General features: G+C 41.6%; 1 protein-coding gene across 1 annotated transcript in view; it reads left to right on the plus strand.

The window, feature by feature from the left end:
* CDH20 (cadherin 20) overlaps positions 1-17,632 on the plus strand; it is a 131,163-nt gene that overhangs the window by 28,267 nt on the left and 85,264 nt on the right. Inside the window, exon 2 of the mRNA XM_019521597.1 lies at positions 8,130-8,274. The gene's annotated coding sequence lies outside the window, so the exon portion shown is untranslated. The remainder of the gene's footprint in view (positions 1-8,129; positions 8,275-17,632) is intronic.

Here is a 17,632-nt window from a genome sequence, read left to right on the forward strand (position 1 = left end):
CACACCCCTTCACACCCCCAGGAATATATACAAAAGTAATACTTCATTTTGAGTTATTATGCAACACCTCTATTTACACCACATGAACACACACAAACCAGAACAAAAACAAAACTAAAATATGTTATTGTGGATGTTAGATTTTTAATATATAATCTGTTTTTTTCCTGGTTCCAAGATGGCAAACCCCCTTCCCAAAAAAAGTACTCCCAGGGTAAGAGCAGGGACTAATGGTACCAAGATGGTGACCAGGGGGGTGGGGTACCTGTCAAGGGGCGGGGCTACCTTTGTGGCCCTTGACAGCTCACCAAAACTCGTGAAGCAGCCCTCCAGCTGAAATAATTGCCCGCCTCTGCTATAGCAGTCATTTGCCCTTTCTACCCAAGTTGAATACATTCTGCTTCCCCCTCTGCACAAAGTCTCAGTCTTGCTTCTTCCTCAAGTCCCAATTCCCACACCTTTAGTTTCTCATCCCATAACCATCCTGTTTCCCCAGCAAATCTTAGTCTTCTCTGGACTCCCAGACTAGGGACAGAAGTCACACATAAACCAGTTTAAGTGATGAGAAACTGGTTTAAACCTGTAACAGAACATAAGTCCAGTGTACATAAACCCTTTTCAAAATGGCCAAAACCAGTTTAAGATAAACCTAGTTGAATGTAGTATCAGACTTAACTGATTGAGCTCAAACTGGTTTATGAAACTTGTGTCCCAGACCCCTTCCTGGTTTAAGTTAAACCAGAGTCCCCAGCATCCTCTGCAGCCATGGCCTGGGCTGTCTCTGCTCAAGTGGAGCAGGGCTGGTCTCACCCTTTTGCTCCCTAGGCAGAGCAGGAGTGGGCAGGGGGAGGGGTGTGGCCAAACACCAGCCCCTCTAAGGTGAATGGGGCAGGGAAGAGGTTTATTACCCCCACTCCCTCCCGTGTCCCACCAGCACAGACCCCAGCCATCTGCCAGGCAAGGGCACAGCTGCCCCTGGCCAGGCATTTCTGCACAAGCTGCTCCAGTGGTGGGGGCATGGCCAGCCCTGGCAGTAGCCTCAAGTGAACTGGCCAGGGAGGGGGTTCCCCTCCCTGTCCTACCAGCATGGACCCAGGCTGTGGTCTGCCTGATGCTCCCCCCTCACTGCTGCAGTGGTAGGGCAGGGGCATGGCCAGACACCAGCTGGCATGGACCCTTGAGATAAAGGGGGCAGGGAGGGGATTTATTCCCCCCTCCATACCCTCTGCCCCCAGGGGAACGCAGCCAGGGTCTGCCATCCCTGATCACTGCCTCTGCCGCTGACTCCCTCTGTGGTGCAAGCAGTGGAATAAACCCCCCTCCCTGAACCTTTGCCTCAGGGGGCCATGACAGCCAGCCTCTGAGTGCATCCCCATCCCTGCCACTCAAGCAGCAATGGGGGAGTGACCCTGACTGGGCAGCAGTCCCTCTCGTGGCTTCCCAGGGAGTGCAAGCCTCTTCCCAGTGTGAGGGCTGCACTGCAGGTGGGAGTGGGAATAGGGCAGGCAGAGCTGCCACAGACTGAGTGAGGTAAGCAGTGGCACTGGGACTCAGAGGTGTGGCCATACACACCCACCCATCTAAGCCCCAGTCCCTCCACTCACCCCATGCAGTTTGCAGCAGCTCTACCTGCCCTGCTCCCACTCCTAGCTGCAGCATAGCCCCCCTGCCAGGAACAAGCTTGTGCTCCCTGAGAGGGCTGCTACCCCCATCAGGGTCTCTCCCCTGTCAGTGCTCCAGCACCAGGGGTGGGGGCACAGTCAGAGGCCAGCAAGCATGGCCCCCTGAGGTAAGGAGGCAGGGAGAGAGGTTTATTTCCCAATCCCTCTGGTGTCTGGTGGAGGGGTCAGGGACGGAGCTTATTCCATTGCTTGTCCTAAGTAGGGAGTGAGTGATGGACACAGTGATTCAGGCTGGCAGATCCCAGGGGCAGAGGGGAATAAACCCCCTCCCTGCCCCTTTTGCCTCAGGGGGCCATGCCAGCCTGTGTCTGGCCACACCCCCACCCCTGCAGCAGCAAGTAGGGAGCACCAGGTGGACCCCAGCTCAGGTCCATTCCTGTGGGACAGGGAGGGGGGAATTAAACCGTCTCCCTGGCCAGTTTACTTGAGATTGCTGCCGAGGCTGGCCGTGCATTTCCCCACCTCAGCTTTCCTGCTGCTGAGGGCACACGCTAGCACCCCCCGGCTTCTGGCCTGAGCTGCTGCAGGCATGTGCCTACATTTCCTGAGTTAAAAGTGAATGTCTATTCACTTGCAAATTAGTTCAATCTAGGCAGATTAAACTAACCTGCAAGGATTGAATCAATTCAGGCTCCAGCTTTTTGAATGCCCCATTCTTGGACTATTTGTCCAGACAATCTCAGTTTTCCTCGTCATGGGTTCTCATCCAGTCTATGTCCCCAACCCTGGTCTCAGAGTTATTCCTCTCTGACCAATGTTCCCTTTCATCACTAACTATCAATCCCTATCATCTCCCTTCCCCTTCTTGCTCTCCGCCACCACCCCCATCTCTTCATCTTCATCCCATATCTATTCTTTCTAGGGCAAAGAGGTACCCTCTCTAGAGGGTTCAGTCAAGACCCGCAGTAGAGTGAGGCTGTAGGACTATGGGTAGAGACCTGTGTTTTAAAGTGAAGCTCCCAGTAAGGTAGTTCCCAGTAAGATTTTAACCTAAGTAACTATGTCTTTTGTGCAGGAGGTTGATCACAAGTAACTGTGGTCCCCTGAGACCTGTACTTCAGTCAACAGCAGAGGTTGATTCTTGGGCTTCTTGCACTACTGACTGAGAGGATAGTTGTTTGACCAGGTCAAGAAAAGTAGTGTACAGGGGTACAGGTATATTGGTGTACAGGAGAAGCAACTTTGAGGTAGACAGGGTCGCAACCTTATCTAGACTGCCTGAGGTCCATGATTTGGCAAAGATACAGGCTGAAGTCTACTTACTTGGGTTAAGTAAGGAAAATCCCTATCGTGGGTATTATGGGAAGCCAGGACCAGGGAAAATTGATCTCTCTGTGGAGGACTTTGTGAATGAGCAGGGAAAGAGTCCCTGGGACTCTGAGGCACTTGTAAGCAAGGGTGGATATGAAAAGCTGATGCAGCAGATGGTCACAGAGTATCAGGATCAGTGTTGTGCATGTGCTCCGAAGACTGTAAATTGGAAGGTACAGGTGCAGGCTATGGCAAGCCACAATATTAACAGGGCAATGAGGCTTGAGGGAGCTCAGACACAGTTAAAGAAAGATACAGATGGACGGCCCACTGAAAAGCTTCTTTGCTGGCTTGCTCAGAGACAGTAAAAAGAAGAACAGGAAGGATCCAGCCCCACCCCAACATCAGGGGATGTGAAACAGTGATGCCTTGTGACCCCATGCACCCCTGTGAATAGACAGAACCATTAAAAGTTGTTTTTTGGGGGTGGCTAATCATCCCTGTGTGTTAGGAGGACCAGGAAGGGACACAGAATAAATAATGTTACTAGATACCAGTGCATTCTTTTTGTTGTTTAGCAATGAAAAGTTAAGTTTGGAAATATGTTGTTAGCTGGCTGTTATGGCATTTTTGAGGTCATAGACCAAGGAAAAGTTAGAAGTTTGGGTTCATTGTGCTAATATGTGTTTGTGAATTGGAATGTGTCAGCAAGGCAAAGAGGCTGTTGTAATTGTAAATGTAACCATTCTTAGGTTTTTTTTGTAAAGGTGTCAGAGCAAATGTAGTTATTGCATTAGTAATAGAGGTGAGGGATGTCCTTGACCTTCTTCCTCCTCCTCCTCTCCTGCCTCCCACCCCCAATTGTATGGATAGCCTACAAAGTAAAGGAAAGCTTAGTAATGGCAATTAACAGATTGTTGGAGCAGGAAATTGTTTACAGAAACTCAGAGTACAGCTGTGTAAACACAGGGTGTTTTTTTCTTAGAAGTTATTTTAAGTGGAAGGAGAAATCCCAACCAGGAAAAAAATGGGTCTTATCAGTAAGTTGCCTGCTCTTGCAGACACTGGGCATGTCTACACATGCACTTTAATGTACACTAGCCTATTTTACCGTGCATTAAAGTGTCATGTCAAAAAAACGTGCTAATATGCTAATGCACAGTAATAATAGGCTACTATACATTAAGCATCCCTAAAAAAGAGTGTGCTTTCACTACTGTGCAATAGGGCATTCTAAAGCATATTTATTTAGTACTTCACATTAGAGGGTGCCTGTCCCTGCACTGCAAAATGGTGGTGTGGTGCTTGAACTAAAGCTCGTTGAACAAGCTTTAGTTCAAGCACCCCTGTCGTCATTTTTAGGGACAGGGATGCTGATACCTGAGACACTGCAGTGCTTTAATTAGAGCGGCTCTTGGAGCCACTCAAATTAAAGCACTGCCCCCGAGCCCTGGGAGCACGTGTAAAAGTGACCAAAAGTACTAAATTTATTCGGAAAAACACATGTGTAGATGCACTACTGTGACTTTGTTCTTTTTAGGACTGACAGGGGTCCTAAAAGATTGTATGTGGTTTGTTGATGGATCTAGTTGTTATGAAAAGGAAACCCCAAGAACAGGGTTCACTGTGGTGAATGTAAAAACGGGCTGAAGAGACAGTACCTTTGCCATCAGAGAAAAGTCAGAGCTTTGCTGGATTGGTTGCTCATATGGAAAGGCAGAGAAATGCAAACTGCTTACAGAAGTTAAAGTGTGTGTGGGAAATAGTTAAGGTTCATATACACCCTGTCCTCCTTTATGAGTCAAGGCCCATAAAGAAAAGCCAAAACAAAGAGCCAGAAAAGCCAAAAGAAAAGGCAAAAGAGCACTGCTGGAGATGACCATGGATTGGGAAGCTTGCAGCCCAGGAAGGACATGGTTACAGCAGTGCCATCAAAGTTATAAAGGGTCTGTTAAAGAGAAAGAAAGGCTGGAAGTTGAGAGAGACCCATAGGGTAAATGTTGAGGCCTAGAGAGGGGCCAGGAGAGAGTGGGACCAGATGGGTCCAGAGGCTCAGAGTGGAGCTAAGAGAGAAACCTGATGAGAAGATTTCAGACCAGCAGAAACTCCCTAAGCCTGAAGAAGGGTGACTGCACCCGAAAGCTTGCTGAGAACTTTTTCCCAGCTACTCAATTGTTCTAATACAAGACATCACATCTACTCTAAGAATCTTGCCTACCCATGTCACATTGCAATGTGTATGACACATTACTGATGGCACTGATGATCGTGATAAATTGAAGTCTTAGAAATTTCTCATTGGCATTCACCAGCCCTGGGAGGCCAGTTGGATAGTCCACATTTTTTTTCTGTCAAGCCCTGTTAAGGAATTGATTACCATGCATCGAGCTGTCTCTAATTCTGTCTTTGCCTGGAGAAAGCACTTTGAATTGAGTTTATCTTTTCTTCAAAATAAGATGACAGCTCATAACAATGGAAAAAACTTAGCTGATAACCATATTCTCTCTTAGAATGCAACCATATTATTTCTTAGAAAGCTGGAATTTTTCAGACCCAGACAACTGGATAGAGGATATACAGTGTACACTGCTGCAGCCTATAGTGAGTTAAGTCTGTTGTTCATAACATGTATTGCTAGTATGAGACACTACTTACTGTAAGGAACAGTACCAACACTTCATGACCTTCATTTCTTTTGCTTTACCAAAACAATTTGATATGCCTACCCTGTGGTTCCTATGCAATCTGGTCTGGTTTTCTGACATATTACATCAAATTCAGAATTATCCTATATTTCTAACTGTCTTCCCCAATTTTCAATGTGTGGATTGTTCTTAACCTTCCAAGCATTTTTTTTATTGAATTCAAGTAGTGCAATACAACATCACCCATGAAAATAACATGTCCTGCCACTGTGGTCCACAACATGACTCCACCACTGGCTGTATCCAATCTATTTCTACGCTGTATTGTCACCAGTTAAAATTAGTCTTGTTCCTCAGTTCCCTCCATTTTCTATCTGAAAAGGGAAAAGAACAGATAAGCCCCAGTTTAATTTGTTCTGGCAATTATTGGAAAGCTCCCACTGAGAGGGAAGCCGTTGCCTATCGGTGCGGAATGACATACAGCCATACAGGTCCCAAACAAAAGGAGACCCCGCTTTTCTACAAGTGTATTCAGGCATGTATAGACATATTGGCTGAGGTACCAGTCCATTCGCGTCTTAATGGGAAAAAAAGAGAGACAGGAACCTAAAAAAGAACAGAATAAAAACTATTAAGTGAGAACCAAGATTCAAGGAATGCACACAAATTGTGAACTGGTGAGGACAGGAGAAAAACTACTTTGACTATCTAGTCCAGTAGATTACTATAGTGCTGTTATGTGTGTTTTAGAGCTATCTGAATTATTCTGTTATTACAGATAAAGGTTACTGTAAGATTGATTTGGCAATGTGAATGAAAGATAAGTCAGTTTTGGAGCTGGGGTACAAGTTAAGCTTCTTTCTTTCCTTTCTCTCTTTCCCTCTCTTTCAGCAAATCAGAGCTCCACATTAATTCAAGCCAAATAAAATTGTGCAGATAGAATACCTCTGTGAAACATTTTTAAATATAATTCTTGCAAAATGAGTATGTAACTTTATTAAAAAACCAAAGTACCACTCAAATGGGGAAAGAAATATATTACATGATTATGAGGGAAGAAACAGGTTATTTAAGAAAAAGCTGAAATGGCAGTTCTTTTTAAATTGTCATGCGGATGCTTCTTTTAAAATGCAATGCAGTGTAGCCTGTCTTTAATGTTATTCCCTTATACTCTGTTCCTGAGCAGAGGGAAAAATGTTTGTTGAGCAAGTCACTTTAAATTCTAGCCCAGATAGAATTCCTTTTCTCTGCTGAATTTCCTTAACTTACCCTTTGAAAAATACTTAATGGCAATTGTTCTAGCTAAATGACTTTCTATCTTCTCTAAAAACAGTTGACAAGAATAAATGTCAAAGTTAAGTTCACAAATATACCAGAAATATTTTCCTATTACAATAATAACATATATTTCAAATCTAAAGCAAGAAGCTAAACTTAAAAAAAAAAAAAACGCTTAGGCTTTATTTTTAGCCTGATATAAAGTCCATTGAATTCAGTGGAAAGACTCCCATTGGCTTCACTGGCTTTGGATCAGAGGTATTGTTCATAAAGATTGTAACCTTTGTTGCTGTTCTTAGCAAACAAAACTTGATAACATACAAAGCTAAAAATACTGTTTTATTTCTGCTTCAAGGGACATCTATGGAAAATAATTAGGGAATAGTTCCTCTGCCCCCCCCAGCTAGTGCTCTAGATATACAAGTGAAAAAAGGAAAGTTTAAACACATAAAACATGCTGTTGACTGTTTGAAAACAGATGTATTTATCTCAACAAAATTGGTTCCTGGTGCAGTCTGTGGCCAGTTTGTTCCAGCATTAATAGCCTAAGGCGAACTTAATAAACCAGTTCCAAAATGCTGGAAATGACAGATTTCTCAGGGACTATTACTTAATTAACAATAATTTGAAAGGGCAGTTCAGCTGAGAAGATGCATTTATTTATGTGACATCTAAACAATATCAAATTAAGGGGACTTGTACCCTGTTAATATCTTTGTTGGTCTTTTGATTTCAGTTATTATACATGTATGTGTGTGTCTAGACAGAAAATTTCTTTTATGTTTGAAGTATTTTCTGCTTTCTGGAATGTGAGTCCATATAATGGTAATTGGCTTATATTAGGAACTTTGCATATTGCTTTATCATCATAATATGCCTCCTGGGCTCATATGTATTATGATTTTAATTGGAAATGCTAACTTGATCCAAAAAAATGCTCACCCTTTTCATCCTCTCCACACCAGAATAGGGTAACTGTTTTCCCAACACATGCATTATTCATTTCAAGCCACCTCAACATAAAATGTTGTTCCCGCTGTCCACCCATACTATTGTTCCTACTGTCCACCCATGTAGCTTATGTTCTGTTGGCATCTCCCTTATGAATGGCATCTCTATACCTCACCTCTTGGATTATTGGATTCATTCAGATCCTAGTGCTTTAGCAGAGAGGGAGGGGAAAATTTTAGACTAAAGCTACTCTGATTGGTTTGTGATGATGTCTTCTGCCTGAAAGTTGCTGAACTCTAAAATACAAATGCAACTTCTTTAGAGCCGGGTTATGCTAAAAAGAGGAAACTGCTGCTGTGTCTATGATACACATGGTGCAGAAGTGCACAAAAAGGACAGTGTATAAACTGAGCTGCAGTAGCAAGTGACAAAAGCACTGAGAACAGGCAAATACAAGGAAAAGAAAGGTATGTGGTAACATTGTTTTTCATGTAGTACAGCTAGTGTATTGTGTGTCTCTTCACACTAAAAGAAATGGATCATTTGATTTAAAAAAAAACAGGGGGAAATATGTTTTCTGCTGGTGAGAAACAAATCCATCAGCTGAGTTTGCTAAAATCAGGGTAAGCTGCCTGATTTTGTCACGTTAAAATATAATTAGTCGTTTGTATATTTTAGGCACTGGAATCTGTAGAAGGCATGTCAGAATAATTTTGCTATTTCTTATTGAAAGTTTATATGACCCCACTCTTAATTTTAAAATCTTGCATTACTTAAGCATGGCAGATACAGAAAAATGTTACTCTTAAATGATTTGTAAAATACTTGAAATTGAAAAGGTGATTTGTAAAACAGGTTTTAAGCACCACAGCATTCTATTTGTCCTTTCAAGAAATTCTTGTTCAAAAACTGATCTGCATGCCTCAACTGTCTAGCTAATGCTTATGCTGGGAAGTAGATTAGAATGGCACTGGTACAGGACACACTGATTTCTACAATGGATTAAAACTGATTGCAATGACATAGAATTTCTCTTATATTTCTTTAAAATTTTAAGGTTTCCCTAGTTCACATAACATCAAAGGCATCCTTTTAAATAAATATCTGTGTAGTATTTTATCTGAGAGCATGCCTTATTATGTAGACTATAATCAGATTGATACAGTATTGCATCAGAAACAGCACATGTTGTTTTGAAATGTGCCTTGTAGCAAAACGAGTGCAGGATCTAAAACAATATATCTATTTATTTGAAGAAAAAGAAGTGTTACAGTGAATGAAGCTCTCTTATGTTAATTAATAGTGTTGGACAGACACTACATCTATTCTTGAAATACTGATAGAATGTTAAAACAGAAATCAAATGTTTTATTGTCCTTGGCATATATTTTTTCCAATACGCAGCACTTTCTTTTTCCTGTTAAATTCAGTTCTTCTACTCTGTATCAAAATGTTTATAAACATTACACTGTCCACCCGCCAAAATTAATGATGTGTGTGGATTTTCAATACAGGAAACGTCTACTGTTTTGCAACAAAGATTGTAGGCATAGGTAAAATGCATGAAAAATACTCTGAAATAATACATGCCAGTTGTGAAATCACCAATGGAAGTTCTAACTTTTCTCTGGCTGAAGGTGACTGATGTTATACCCAGGGTACCTGCCATCTTGCAAGACAAAGAACAAGGAGGACTATGCCTTATTTACTGCTAGATTTTGTACCCACCATGCTTTGGCCACACTTCCATCTTCCCAGTTTTTTCACTGTACAGATTTCACAGTGGCTTCCAGAGAGGGATTTGATGGCTTGCCAAGCTTATAGCTGTAAGCTGCCTGATTATGAGAACTTAGAACTGTCAAGGTGATTCCTGCAGTGGAAGATGATTTTTACTGGAGTATTAGAGTATGGACACACAGACATTTGCACCTATTTCAAAAGGAGAATGTTTCAGAAGTGCAGCAAACTTATTGTTATGCATAAACAAACCAAGAACAGTACAAATGTAGCAAAAACACTCCAAATTTAACCCTGAATGAAGTAGTAACAATTTAGAGTAGGAAAAGACATTGCATGCATCCCTGGACAAGTTGTGCCTCTGTTTGTCCCACGACTGAAATATCCCAGGATTGGTGCATACACATACTACCTGTCTAATCAGGGTTTAGTCAGTAGCTGAATGTGCCGCTGCTTTTCTGCCGTTAAATTAATGATGCTGTCCTGGAATAAACATTCAGATGCACTCAGCAATGTCGCAGGATAAATTGTTAGCACTTCTAATCCCATGAAACTTTCTTAGGATTTATCATGGAACAGGACATGGGCGTCTGAACAACTCCACTTCATCCCAGGACAAAATGGTTCATCCTGGGACAAATGTGATGTCTGTCAGTAGCCTTACTGCATAACATCTGCTCCCATTTTGAAATGTTCTCTTTTACAGCAGTTCCACCCCACCTCCATAACCCTCATATTTCATAGTATTCCTCTGCCTTTGTCCTAGGACAGTCATTGAAACCTAGTCCTATGAGAGATATCAGATCCTAAATATTTTGCTTGTGCTGAAGCCTGGCTTTCCATTGATGGCTCAGTGACTGCTTCAAGCTCCTTCTCTACCAGCAGTGCATCCAGCAAAAAGCTGGGGCAACTCAGTAGTGGGAAAGCAGGCTGGTACTGAGGGCTAAATCCAGGTTACGAGTGAGGGACTAATGTAGTCTACTCCCAGCTCTCACAAAACTGGCTTTCACCCCTTTTTGCTTCACTTTTTCCTTCTGTGGAACAGGGTGCAAGGTGGAGCAGGCGTTCTACGCCCTACCCTAGCTTTGGAATACTCTCCCTGCTCTTATCTAATAAGACACCACTTCCCTGATGTAAATCCTTCCTACAAATCACCTTCTCTGTGATTATCTGAATCAGATGTATTCACTACCTTACTACTTTTTCTTCAGCCTTTACCCATCAATTGACAACAAGCTTCTTTATGAAAAACATCATTTCCCAGGTTCATCCCTTAATCAATACAATCTGTACAATGCCTGCTGCTTTACACTTTCCCTGCAATGGGCCTATGAAAATATTTATGAATGTGTGAGCTGTCTGTCTTAACTCTGTCTTCCCAGTTGTCCTCTGGTAATGTATATACATGCCTATCATATTCACTAGGTAAAATGGACACCAGCTTTACCACGTAATGCATATTGATTTTTTTTCCTAAACTTAACTGTCATGTTAGTTAAAGGAAGGATCCTAGTACTCTTATATTTTAACAAGCTGAGATCATTTGGACATTTCAGAAAATAAATGGAGTTTTCCTTTCAGTGGTATTTTGCTTGAAGTCCCAGATTGGCAGGGAAAGAAAAGCTTTCTTTCAAATATTGCTAGAAAAGGTCTTGTTGCACCTTTTACTGGGAGCCTCACAAGTCTTGGTGGGTGTTAGTGCTAGCTCAAGTTTGGAGCAGTCACAAGTTCAGGCCAGCAGGAGCCTGGAGGACTGGAAGGAGAGAACACCCCCCCACCACCACCATTCTGGGCTTTCCCCTTCTTCCTGATGACTCCCAAGGCTCCCCCTGTTCCCCCTGCCCATCAGCCCCCGCCCCACCTTACTTGTTGCTGCCATGCTGTCTATCCCAAGGGAGCAGGCAGGGAAGGGCTAACCTGCATGCCCAGCCACCATTGCTGGGCTGCTGATCTCCTCCAGGCTGAGCCCACCCAGGCAGAAGTGGCAGCAGCAGCAACCATGAAGGCAGTTTAACACTTCCCTTCTTGCTTCCCTGGGATAGACAGCACAGACAGCTGCAAGTAAGCAGGAGAGGGGGGTAGGAGGGGCAGTAAGTAGGGATCTGGAGGGGGTTGGGGGGATAGTGGGCCCAATCCAAGCCAACGTGAGAAGGGGGACAAATGGAGTGTTTACCCTACTTAGGTGTAGCCTAGAGTAGCTACACCTTAACGTAACACAAGCTGGTTAATATGCATCAGAGATAATCTTGCCCTGGAGTGGTGTATCTTTAAGCCACCCAAGTGCTTAAAACTAGTTTAAAATATAAAGGTGCAGATAATCCATGGGTTAAGAACTCCAGGAGCTGCCCAAAATTACCCAAAGAAAAAAGAGATTGCAAAGGTCTAAGTGAAGTAGGTAATTGACTTTTGATAGATGACACTGGCCACATCTGCATGTGACACTGATTGCACAGTCGTTACAAAGTACTAAATAACTACACAGTAATCAGAGTTACTGTGCAGTCACACTGAGGAACGGAGCTTTCATGTCACTGACTCTGCAGTAGCTCATGAATACTGCACAGTAGCATCACATCATGCTTCCTGCTACGTGATGCTACTGTGCAGTAGTCACCGGCTGTTGCATAGTCAGTGTTTCATGTAGATGTGATCACTGTGCACTTACATTGTATCTTGCATTCCAAAGGACCTCAAATCACTTTAAGTAGTATGTGAACTAAATTTTAGTGCTTGCAGGCCTATTTTGTGCCTGTTGTCATTTATTGGCACAATTTGCCAGTATAGTTAATTATGGGATCAAACAATGGAACTTTACTGGTTCACTTTTAAGTTTCAAGGTGCACACAGCCCTTCTGCCCAAAAAACAAAGAGTACAATGTTTAATTTTTATCTTTTGCCACCAGAAAGTTGCATTAACTGCTTGCCAGTAAAATATTGATAATTTTCTTCACTTAAATATTCCGGTCAAAGTCATATGGACTAGATGAGTGAGTAAGGAAAGCAAGATTTTGTCCCATGGGTACAAAATTAGAAGTTAGGATGAAGTTCTAATAGAAAAATTATTCTTATACATATACAGTCATTTCAACATCACTAAAAAAAAGGTTTCTCTATGGTTTTTTTAAAGAGAAGAGTAATATTCACGGGCAGAGCCAGATTTTCATAAAGAGGGGTCCAGGAGCAGTGGCGGCTGCACACCTGCCCTGACCCATCCCCCCATATGATGGCAGGCAGACTAGCAGCAGGGGGCTTTTTTAAAGTCTCTCAAGCTCAGTGACAGGGCCCCTCTCCTCCCCTCCCATTCTCCCCCACCCCAGCCCAGGAATAATCAAAGACAGTGGCATCAGTGGGCAACAGAGGGAAGGGGAGGGGATGTGTTTTTGAGCAAGAACGGGAAGGAAGGGAGGATTCTTACTTGGTTCAGGGACTTAAAGAAAACATCCCTAGCTGCTGAGTCCTGGCATAGTGAACTGAAATGGGGGTGCATCCATGCCACTGCATTCATCTCTGGATCCACCCCTCATAACATTATATTCATGTATAGGCCTGGTACTACCATATCATAATCAGTCAAACTAGCAGGTTAACAGACTGTAATTAACCAAATTAGTGTATATTTCATAGGAAGTATCGTCTTTATGCTTGCATAAAGTTCCAGTGGATCTTCTATAAACCCAACTAACCAGGATGGCATTTTTACACTATATCTGAATAATGCAAAGAGAAATTCCTCGTTAAGTCCTATGATATTATAAAACAATCCAGTCGAGCCACCTGGGATCAGACTTGGTTTGTTTAATTGAAATAGGCTATATTTAAATGAAAGGGTCAGTGAATTCATCAACATGAACCTGTAGTCTGAGAGTTATTTTCAGATAGCTGTGGGGAGTACTGCATGGCTAGTGACATTTTAATTCAGACTTTAATAAGGTATCAGTTAGCCCATGCACAAATAGGAACCTCATCAGAAAAAAATTCTACATCCTTGTGGTAAAGATTGCCATGTGTAGACAGTAGTTTAATGTGGGGTGGATGAGTGGGACATGTGCCCTGGGTACCACCTAAGGGGAGGGGTTTCAGGACAGGAAGAGAGTGGATTACCTTCCCATCCCATGCTCTGTCTGCACTTTCCGGCCACACATTGCAGCAACGCAGGCCATTTATGTGTCATGGAGTTAAAGGTGTTATGGAAATCAGAGTTCTGTACAGAGACAGTGGTGTTCACTGTTGTTAGCAGGAAAAATTACCTCGATTTTTTTACTCTGAAATCAGAAATAATTTTCCTCCTCCCAACATGAGGTTAAGTGAAAAAAAATGGGGCAAAAGTTCCCTCCCACCACCAGAGAACTCCACTGCCATTCTAGAAAACATCAGTTCCCAAAATGTCTTGTTCTCCATGGCTAGGGACAGACATTACACATAAACTTTAAGTGATCAGAAACTGGTTTAAATCTGTAACAAAACAGATATTCAGTGCACATAAACCAGTTTCAAAATGACTGAAACCGGTTTGAGATAAACCTGGCTGAATGTAGTATCAGGCAAATTTTCATACACACAGGTAAAAAAACTATGTATTAAAACAACATCAACAAATTTAGTAATCATAAAACATTGTTTTATTAGTTATGGTAGCCATATAAAACAATTGTAAATTGGGGGGAAAAACAGTGTAATCCAGAGGTAGGCAACATTTTTGGCTGGAGTACCAAAAAAATCACAATGCATACCCTGTAAGGTGCCAGAGTGCGAGCACACCAGAAAAACAAAATTCGGGCAGAGGGTACATGGCAGGACACACTACATATCAAGTTAATAATCATAAATGTTGCTTCTTCTTTTTTTACAGTAAATACCAGGTTTTCTAAAAATTCAAAACCTGGTAACAATAAAACTTCATATCCTACCTTTGTTCTTGTGTATTCTTTTTTGTTAAGCATGTTGTAATAAGCATGCTTGGTGAAGAGAGAGGAGAAAGAAGAGAGGAGAGAGACAACAAGAGAGAGAGAGAAAGGAGAGAGAGAGAAAGCAACATTTATGATTATTACCTATATTAATATACATTGCATCCTGCCATGTACCCTCCAGCCCAGTTTTGGTTTTCCCGTGTGCCCACACTCTTGCACCTTACGGGGTACACATTGCAGTTTTTTAATAGACAAACAAGTATACCTCTTCAAGTGTGTGGGGGGATTCACCATTTGTGAATGCCACACATCACCTGGTCATTGCAATTGCTTCATCTGTCTTGTTTCTATCCTATAAGGGAAACTAAACCACAATGACTTACCCCTGAATTAAACAGGCCATAAATTACTGCTATTTAGATTTCACTTACTGAGAGAGAGAACAGACAGGAAAAACAATTACAACAGATTCAGTTGAACTGTTGTAAGTACCCCCTCTTACAAGCAATATCATTATCTTATCTCATATTCATTCTTTATGCTACTACTGATTGGCTTATCCAGTATTTGTACAGTTCAGGTATTTGAAAACATATATGGATCCAACATGCAAAATAACTGAAGAATTCTACACAAAATGAGCAATAAAGCAGGAAGGAATAATGAAGGAGAATGAAGATGGTAAAAATGAATAAAGTATAACGAGTGAATAAGGAATTTTCCATAGACTTTTTACATCCCAGAAACACGGAGCAGGAGGCGTCTTCAAGATGACGTCTAGTCCACCTCCCTGCTTTTAGGCTGGATCAAGCATACCTTAGACAGGCTTTAATAAAATGTTGTCTACCTGTTCTTAAAAACCTTACATAATGGTCATGCCCTAGGTAAGCTTGATCTAGTGCTTAACTACCTCTACAGTTACAATGTTTCCTACTATCTAACTTAAATCTCCTTTCCCACAAATTAAGCAAATTAATTCTTGTCCTACCCTGAGTAGACTTGGAGAACAAGTGATCATTGTCCTCTTTGTAGTCTCACCAGCTTTGAATAGTGTTAAATAATTACCTTCCTTACCTTACATACAACACTTCTGTTTCAGTAAGATATCGGTATTCTCTGTAATAGCGTCATATAGTTGGCTCAGATTTAGTTTGTTGTCCATTATAATCCCCATCTCCATTTTCGCAATGTAGCTGCCTAGCCATTCTCCATTTTGTATTAGCCATTCTCCATTTTGTATTAGCACATTGCATTTTGTCCTTCTAATTATAGTACTTTAGGCTTGTCTTACTGATTTCATTTTAATTTTATTAGACCATTTCTCCAAATTATCAAGTTCATTTTGAATTATAACCATCTTCCAAAATGCTTGCTGCTCCTCCCAGCTTGCTGTTATCCCTATAGTTCATAATTTTACATTTTACTGCGTCACCCAGTTATTAATGAAAATATTGACTAATACTAGGACTAAGGCAGACTTTTGCAGGCCCTGCTTGATGTGTCCTCCTGGTTCAACAATGCACTGTTGTATTAGCAAGTACTAAATAAAAGCGCAGTAACCAGAGTTACTGTGCAGTAGTGCCAGTGAACGTCTTTTAGGTGACACTACTATGCAGTAGTCTAATAATACTGCGTAGTGGTGTATTAGCACTATCCGTGGTGTGACGCACTACTGTGCAGTATTTTTTGGCAACTGCACAGTCAGCGGCTCATGTAGATGAGCCTTCTGAGGACAATTTTTCAACCACTTGTGCACATACAATACAAGAATTCCATCTAAACCATTTTCTTCTGGTTTGCTTATGGAAATATCTTGTGGATTTATGTCAAAATATTTACTAAAGTCAAGCTGTATCATATCTGCTGCTTGCCCCAACTCCATTAAGCCAGTTACCCTCTCTAAGAAAGGAAATTATGGGTTAGTAATGATTTGTTCCTGGAATATCTTGTTTGGCTATCACTAATCACCATTTTCTTCTCTAGGTACTTACAAACTGATTATTTAATAAGTTCTTCCAGTATCTTCCTTGGTGTTGAAATTCAGCTGTTTGGTCTATAATTATTTGGCTCCTCCTTTTCTTCCTTTCTAGAGATAGGTATTTTGTTTTTACGTTTTTCCTTTTTTCTGTAGGGCCTCTCTCATCTTCCACGGGTTCTCAAGGATAATCACTAATGGTTCAGAGATTGCTTTGGATGCTTCCGTAAGTCCTCTAGGGCAGTGTTTTTCAACTTTTTTTCATTTGTGAAACCCTAAAAAATTTTGAATGGAGTTTCAGACCCCTTTGAATTGTAAGTGTGGGTATTCACATACACTTGATTGATCATAGTCATCTTTCATGGACCCCTTAGAAATAGTTTGTGGACCCGCAAGAATCCATGGACCACAGGTTGAAAACCACTGTTTTAGGGTAAATGCCATCAAGCTACACTAACTTGATAAGAGACCACAAAACACATAGCTAGTCAGTTTGCAAAAAAAAAATGAAGGCAGGAGCCCTAAAATACTTCTGTTAATTTTCACTTAGGCACTAGATCGGGCTCTTAGCAGAGATCTAATTGAGGGGGGCAAAATTACTAATTATATAATACAATTGATATCAATCTTTTCTTTTTACCTCCCTCAGTCCCTCAGCATATAAAGAAAGAAAGACGGGACTAATGGCTAGTAATTTTGGAACAAATTTCAGGAAACATTTCTATATAGCATCTTGTGAACCTGTCAGTTCATTGCCCCAAGATTTCAGTGAGTCCATAAATGAGTTAGATTTTTAAAAAGGCCTAAGCATTTTCAAGCAAAGGAGAAGGAATCTTAACTCATGCTTCAGTACGCAAACTGATCACAGGGATCAGCAATGAATTTTTGTTGCCGCTTAAAGCATTTTACAGCTGGATTGGCACGCTGGATGTTTTAAAATTATTATTACTAAATTAGCTGATGTATTAAACAACATAATGAAAATAACCTCAAAGTCCATGAGTAGTACTTAAAAGCACTATTACTTGTAATCCGAATTCCCCCTCTCCCAAAAAACTTCCATTAAAATGTAGTTTATTTCCTCTGGAAATAAAACTTCTAGGTAACAAGCATACAGTCAGATCTAACTTTGCAAACACTAGTCTTTTAACTCTTATGCTAAACACTAGCAAATTGCCGATCAAGAATGATGGGGGGGGGGGGGGG

Source organism: Gavialis gangeticus, unplaced genomic scaffold (assembly GCF_001723915.1).
Source record: "Gavialis gangeticus isolate Ggan-Ray unplaced genomic scaffold, GavGan_comp1, whole genome shotgun sequence".
NCBI lineage: Eukaryota > Metazoa > Chordata > Crocodylia > Gavialidae > Gavialis > Gavialis gangeticus.